Source organism: Cervus canadensis, chromosome 31 (assembly GCF_019320065.1).
Source record: "Cervus canadensis isolate Bull #8, Minnesota chromosome 31, ASM1932006v1, whole genome shotgun sequence".
Classification (NCBI taxonomy): domain Eukaryota; kingdom Metazoa; phylum Chordata; class Mammalia; order Artiodactyla; family Cervidae; genus Cervus; species Cervus canadensis.
The window spans coordinates 13,946,888-13,955,052 of record NC_057416.1 but is presented as its reverse complement, the minus strand read 5'-3'; positions in this window follow the sequence as shown (position 1 = coordinate 13,955,052).

Here is an 8,165-nt window from a genome sequence, read left to right as displayed (position 1 = left end):
AAAAGACGGACAGCAAGCAGACAAGTGAGTGAACAACGTCAGATGGCGATGGGGGCTTTGCAGACAACAGATGGAGTCTCAGTAAGGGGACCACAAGGGCCTGTCTTCAGTGTTGTGGTCAGAGAAGCTCTCTTTGAGGACGTGACACTTGGAGTGTTAACCTGAAGACGGAGGAGGAAACCTGCAAAGCTTTGGAGAAAGAGTTTTCAAATAGAAGCAGCGTGTGCAAAGGCCCTGAGGTGGGAACCAGCTGGCTTTAGTCCAGGCTCTGAAAGGAAGCTGGCACGGCCGCAGCATCATAGGGCGGGGAAGAGTCAGTTAGAGAAGTCGGAGGACCGGTTACCAGGCCCCGCAGCCCAGAAAGGAATCCGGGTTTTTTAAACCAGTAAAGGCTTTTGAGGCAAGGAGTGACGTTCCCTGAATGACCCCTCCAGCCAGGTGCAGAAGGGTCAGAGGAGAGGCCGAGTGAGGGTGAGGACAGGCTCACCTGTGTAAGCAAGGCTGCCTGAACCACGTTGGTGGCAGTAGAGACAGAAGACAGTCAATTTAAAAGCAGTTGGCGGCCGATCCCCTGTGCGTGGGGAATGGAGAAGAGGGTGGGCTCGGGGGTGAGCGCTGCAGTGGATGGTGGAGTTGTACTTACTGGGATGGGAAGACCCTGCAGAAAGCAATCAAGAGGCCATCTCAAGTTCCTGCTGGACAACTCAAAAGATAGATATCATCTGCCGCTCAGAAGACCGCTCGGGAGATGACAGATTGCAAAGTCAACAACACAGAAAATGCAGGCTGAGGGGCTTTATCAGGCAGCCTGGGGAAGCGGGAAATGGGAGACCTGGAAGGAAGTAGAGCAGGCCCCAAGCGGAGCCCCTGGGGACCTCCACGGTGGGGGGCCTGAGGAAAGGGCCAGCCACGGGGATGGAGAGTCCCCTGCTGGGAGGAAGAGCATGGTGTCCCTGAAGCCCAGAGAAAGAGTGTCAGGAGGGGAGGGAGGCGGTCGGTGTGACAGCCTGCTGTTGCAACAGGGAACAGGGCGGGGATGGAGGAGCTGGGTTTGGCAATAGCGGCAAACTTGGCAGTGAGCGTCTGGCAGAGCAGGGAGGCCAGAAGCCTGCTGGAGCTAGTTCTTGAGTCCTAGGGAGTCAGGACAAAAGGTGGCCGGCTCTGTCTTGAAGTTTTGTCCCATGAGTGGATGGATGGTAACTGGAGAACAGGGGGGAAGTAGAGAGTCTTGTTTTTTGTTGTTGTTGTTGCTAGTGGTGGTGGTTTTGAAGATGAGAGATACAATGGTGACAATGACCCATCAACCCAGAAAGTGATGAAGCCCGGAACAAGGGAAGACAGCTGTCCTGAGAGGCAGCAGGTTAGAGCCCATAGTCAACTGCAGAGATCGCCCATCAATGGGGTATTTCGTTAGGATGTGGCTTCCATTGTAATAGGAAGGGGACTAGAGATTGTGGGGTAGATATAGGTAGATCCATGGTGATTGACCTAGAAAAATTAGGGAGCTCCTATTTGAATAGTTCTCTCTTTTTTTTTCTTTCATTGAAGTATTACCTCCTTGTTATGGATGAGAAACACGAGGCTTGGAGAGATCGGCCAACTTGTCCTAGTAAGTGACTGAGCTGGATTTTCTGACTCCAGAGCCGCTCCGTGTCTGGGCCACCTCCCTTCTGTCCCTCCCCCTGCATGATGCCTGGTGAGTGTCCTGAGCATCCCAAGGGCCCCACTGCTGTGTTGGATGAGCTTTTGTTTTTTTTTTAAATTAGGCAGCCAGGGCCAGCTACGGTCTCCACTGCAGTTTGAGTCAGGCCACCAGGAAGAATCGGCATGCCAGGGACTCTCGACTTTACTTGTTGTACTTCATCCTTATTCCCAGGGATGGTTGCTTTTCACAGCGGACGAGAAGCTGCCAGCCTGCCCCCAGCCCCGGGCGGAGCAGTGGACAGAGGACAGACGGCCCTGGCAGCACCGTGAGAAGGGAGGCCGTGGGTCTGTTGGATGCTCAGGCTCAGAGCATCCCTCTCGCTCCCACAGTCTCCGCCCTCTCCGCAGGTATTACGGCGGTGGGCGTGGCTGTGAGTGTGGCTAGGGGGACTCTCCTGTGGCCCACAGCACAGAGACGGCTCCTCTGTGTCCTCTCTTAGCTGCATAATCACCCCCCAACCCCCGCCGCCAGCTGCCCTCTCATCCCTGTAACCCTGAGTGATGCTCGATTCTGTGTTCATCTCGATCTCACCCCTTCACCCAGCGTGAGGAACTGGAAAACTCACCAACCTGACTTATTCATCCATACATTTGGCATAAAAAGAAGTCTAGCATTTTCATTTTGACGTCTCACTCCTTCGCCGTTGATTCCTCGGATGGTGGCGGTCTCGCCGGGTGAGTTCTGCTTCCACCGTTCTTCAGGTGCAGAGGGATTCCGTTCTTTGCCCAAAAGCAGCATTCTTTTCACAAATGTATTTTGCATGTAAGTTCCTAGCCACTCTCTTTTGTGGCGATCTTTTAGGGATGGGGTGGTTGTGGCTGTCACATCTCTCTAGCAGAAACCGTCCTTGCCAGCTACAAGGTCCCTGCTCCACCCGGAGGGCGTGGGGAACCAGTCGGCTCCGCTTTGGGCAGCGAGCGCGGGTCCAGAGGGACTCTTATTCTTGAGTCTCTTACTTTCCCACACCCACTGATACTGCTGCCCCCACCCTGCTGGCTCCTGCCAGCTCCCTGCCCCACCCAGGCAGAGCTGTCTCTAGGCTCTGCCATCTGGGAGAAACTCCAGGGCAGCCCTGGGTGGCTCAGCCGCCAGGCTTGCTGCTGCTAACCCTGAAGTGAAGTGAAGTCACTCAGTCGTGTCCGACTCTGCGACCCCATGGACTGTAGCCCACCAGGCTCCTCCATCCATGGAATTTTCCAGGCAAGAGTACTGGAGTGGCTTGCCATTTCCCTCTCCAGGGGATCTTCCTGACCCAGGGATCAAACCCAGGTCTCCCACATTGCAGGCAGACGCTTCCATCAAATCCGTCCCCTTCCCGCATTCCCTTAGTCCCACCGCCCAAGCAGGGCAGCGCCTCTCTTGCCCTGACCACGTGCCATCCTCTTACTTGACACCCTTATCTCCCACATTGATCTCTACCAACTCACCCCCTTTCCCTCTACTTTGCAGCAGGAATGACTTCTCCAAATCCCAAGTCTTAATCACGTGATTCCCCTGCTTACTCATGCCCAGGTTTCCTACTGCTCACAAGTCGGAACTGCTGAATGTACTTGGAGGAAGGCTTCACAAACCTGATTGTGCAGCAGATCCCCAGGGGATCTTAAAATGCGGATTCTGATTCAATAAATCTGGAATCAGGCCTGAAATTCTTCATTTCTAATAAACTTCCAGCTGAAGCCAGTGTTGCAGGTCTGTGCATATACTTTGAGGAGCAAGGAAATGCGGGGCTCCTGCCTATCTCCCCAGCCTCACCCCTTGCCACCTCCGCAACTCTCCTCCGGCCACATGGGGCTTATTCTAGCCCCCAGAAGAAACCAAGCCCTCACTTACCCCTGGGCCTTTGCATGTGCGCCCTCCCTACAGCACTCTCTTACCCTCCCTGGCTGGCTCCTGTGCTGTTGCAGTTGAGACCATAGAAGTCGCTTCCTCTAGGAAGCCTTCTCTGATTCTCCCAAGTCCAGGAGACAGATTATTAAGCATATTTGTGGTCTGGCAGTGGTGTGAGGTGGAGGGGTAAGGTAATAATCTTTTTCTGTTAAAGTCAAAGGGGTGAGTGAGCTGGACATGGCAGCAGCCGAGGGTGGGCTGGGGGAGCTGTTTCTTGCTACAGAAGTTTCCAGGAAGATGATCTCTGTGTCACCTGGGGTTAGAGGCAGGTGACCTGAGCTTGTCTGAAGGTCCCTGGCTCATCCACTTCTCCCTTCTCAGCTAAGAAGAAAGGGTCCCTGAGGAGGAGACCTTGCTTGTCCTGACTTGGAGAATCAGAGAAGGCGTCCTAGAGGAAGCAACCTCTATGGTCTCTCTGCAATAAGGCACAGGAGCCAGGCAGGGTAACAGTGCTCTAGGGAGGGTGCATGTGCAAAGGCCCAGGGATAAGGGAGAGCTTGATCCCTTCTGGGAAATAAGCAAGCTCATTACAAGGATGAAAACTTTTTCCAGAAAGTTCTTTTCTGACCAGAGCTTGAGAGTGAATCATGGAGACAAATTTCTCATGTAGAAATTTTATGTTCCTTCTTTCCTTAAGAAAATCTTTTCCTTTGGGGTGTCCTTCCATTTCCTTTCCTCTTTCTCAGCTGTATGAGCTCCTCTGGTCCTTGTACAAGTCTGAGTTATGCAGTTATTCCCTCCGCAGGTTGGAAGTTGGTTTTCCTCAGGGAGAGTGAAATCCTGGATTTTGCTAGAATTTTCCTGCCTGGGCTCCTGCACCACACTCGTTGAGTCCTGCAGGGAGCTGGGAACGGAATCTGAGACATGTGACAAAGCATCGTCTGGAGGTAGTGACCCGACCTATTTAGCCATGTGACCTCAGCTTGGGCAGGAGAAGTGCAGTTAGGTCTGGAAAAAGTAGAACATTAGTTACAGAATAAACAAGTTTAGTAGCTGGGTATCCGAGCCAGGATGGTGTCGGAAAGCACGTGACCTGGGAGGGCAGGAACCAATGTCACTGCTGTTTGCTCCGATGGAAAAATCTTTCTGCCCTCTGACTAGTAAACGACACTGAATAGTCCTACCTTTCTGAATTTTGATTTCCCCTTTTTCTGAAAGAGGGGGCATCTAAGGGGAGGTCTCCTTCCTCCTGGCCCCGCCTCTCACCCCCCTGGGATGTTTCCACTTCCTTCTGCAGTTGGTCTGTTTGAAATAGGTAACTACTTGAGTTTCTTCCTGTTGAGAATTACCAGGTTCAGTGGGTTATTCTCGTGCATACCCAATAACTCACAGGTGCTGTAAGAAGTTAAAAAACCACAATGAGGTACCATTACACGCCCGTCAGGATGGCTGCTGTCCAAAAGTCTACAAGCAATAAATGCTGGAGAGGGTGTGGAGAAAAGGGAACCCTCTTACACTGTTGGTGGGAATGCAAACTAGTACAGCCACTATGGAGAACGGTGTGGAGATTCCTTAAAAAACTGGAAATAGAACTGCCATATGACCCAGCAATCCCACTTCTGGGCATACACACTGAGGAAACCAGATCTGAAAGAGACATGTGTACCCCAGTGTTCATCGCAGCACTGTTTATAATAGCCAGGACATGGAAGCAACCTAGATGCCCATCAGCAGACGAATGGATAAGGAAGCTGTGGTACATATACACCATGGAATATTACTCAGCCATTAAAAAGAATACATTTGAATCAGTTCTAATGAGATGGATGAAACTGGAGCCCATTATACAGAGTGAAGTAAGCCAGAAAGATAAACACCAAAACAGTATACTAATGCATATATATGGAATTTAAAAAGATGGTAACGATAACCCTATATGCAAGACAGAAAAAGAGACACAGATGTATAGAACAGATTTTTGCACTCTGTGGGAGAAGGCAAGGGTGGGATGATCTGAGAGAATAGCATTGAAACATGTATATTATCAAGTGTGAAACAGATCACCAGCCCAGGTTGGATGCATGAGACAAGTGCTCAGGGCTGGTCCACTGGGAAGACCCAGAGGGATGGGATGGAGAGGGAGGTGGGAGGGGGGATCAGGATGGGGAACACATGTAAATCCATGGCTGATTCATGTCAATGTATGGCAAAAACCACTACAATATTGTAAAGTAATTAGCCTCCAAGTAATAAAAATAAAGGGGAAAAAAAAAAGAAAGTTGGAAAGTTTCAGAAGTAACTGATTTTCTTTTCCACAACAGAATATCATACTCTTTGCCTTAAGGGAACCGTACTGGAATGGATTTGATAAATTATGGAAAAAGCATCATGCACATGAAAGGGAAAATGAGTTGAGCAGTGGCAGTTAAGATGTCTAGCCTTATCAATCTTGAACTGACTTTTAATCAACTGTAAACATTATTGACAGTGAACATAAGGAAGTAGCTCTGATGCCCGGTTGTATTTACCAGTCTCCAGTACCGTTCCTCTGTTGCCCTCTCGTGGACATAGCGCAGAACAGCACATTCGTCGGAAGGCGCTACCAGCAAAGAAGAGTGGAGGCTCAGTGAGAAGTGGTAAACCCTCCCGCCTTGTTTTGTCACTAAGTCGTGTCCGATTCTTTTGCGACCCCATGGACTGTAGCCTGCCAGGCTCTATCTGTCTAGGGACCTCCAAATTCTTTATCTCTTATCTTTATGATAATCCTATAAGATAAATAATAATATTCTCATTTATACTTTACTTAAACACCAAGCTAATAATTCCAGGATATAAAACTCAGCATTCAGAAAACTAAGATCGTGGCATCCAGTCCCATCACTTCATGGCAAACAGATGGGGAAACAGTGGAAATGGTGACAGACTTTATTTTGGGGGGCTCCCAAATCACTGCAGATGGTGAGTGCAGCCATGAAATTAAAAGACACTTGCTCCATGGAAGAAAAGCTATGACCAACCTAGACACATATTAAAAAGCAGAGACATTACTTTGCCGACAAAGGCCCGTCTAGTCAAAGCTATGGTTTTTCCAGTAGCCATGTATGGATGTGAGAGCTGGACTATACAGAAAGCTGAGAGCCAAAGAATTGATGCTTTTGAACTGTGGTGTTGGAGAAGACTCTTGAGAGTCCCTTGGACTGCAAGGAGATCCAATCAGTCCATCCTAAAGGAAATCAGTCCTGAATATTCATTGGAAGGACTGATGCTGCAGCTTAAACTCCAATACTTTGGCCACCTGATGCGAAGAGCTGACTCATTTGAAAAGACCCTGATGCTGGGAAAGATTGAAGGTGGGAGGAAAAGGGTATGACGAAGGATGAGATGATTGGATGGCATCACCAACTCAATGGACATGAGTTTAAGTAAACTCCGGGAATTGGTGATGGACAGGGAGGCCTGGCGTGCAGTCCATGGGGTCGCAAAGAGTCGGACACAACTGAGCAACTGAACTGAACTGATAGGACTAATATATAGATCAACCTACTCCACAAGGAAGATATATTTCTGCAGAGAAGCGTCCATACCTAACCACTCCGTTTATCCCAAGGATCCAGAATGTTTTGTAGTTCTTTATTTTCTGTATTTATATCAGAAAAGCAACAGTTTTTATTTTTCTTTAATTCTCCAAACATCAAAGTATATTACATAGCTCAATGATCGGGCCTGTAGGTGCTCTGCAGCACCTCTGAGCTTCCTCACGTGGCTCCAGGTTCCTCCCTGGGGCTCTAGACCTGCTGGCTTCTGTTTCCAGTCCTGTCCAACACACCGCCCCACCCCACCCTCTTGTTACTTCTTCACAACCCCAGTGCACATCCTATTGGTTCTTTCTCTCTGGAACTCTGACTAATACAGGTAGGTACGTGATGCAAGCTGGTAAAATTAGAGTACATCTTTTTCTGAGATTGCTGGGACATAGCTGGCTTTCTCTGAAGGATGGAATTCCGATGTGAAACATGGACGAGCTGCTGGGTGCAGGCTCCCGGACAGAGTCCTCAGATCTAGCACAACCACAGCCACTTCCTCCCTGGGGGCTGCTGCTTAGTCTCCTCACTAAGATTCAGGGTGAGGTTCTGGTGCCTATCACAGCGGGTTATTGGGAAGATGAAATGTGTTCATAGATGCTGAACACTTAGAACGATGCCTGGATCATAGTAAATGCTCACTAAATCCGGGTGATGATGATGGTGACAGCACCCAGGCTGGGGGAAAAGCTCAGGCTCCAGAAGGGCAAGGAAATAGATTCAGAGCCCTGGGGGCTTCTCCACCCTGTAGGTCAAAGCGAGCCATCTCGCAGCCATCTTGCCACTGGACTTTTCAGTGACACGAGCTCATAAATTCTTTTAGCATTTAAACCTACTTGGGTTGAGTTTTTATCTCCACACAGAGCACTGAACCTCTTCTTGTCTTAACACTTGGGTGGTTTCTTTTTTTCAGCTCCATAAGTGCAAAAGCTTTGACTGTAACCCCTTTCCTGGGAAATTGAGCTAGCTTTCCACACTCTTATGGGTTAACAGCTTCCAGTGATTCCAGGAACCCTATTTCTATGCATCAGCGGGGAACTACCTTCAAAACC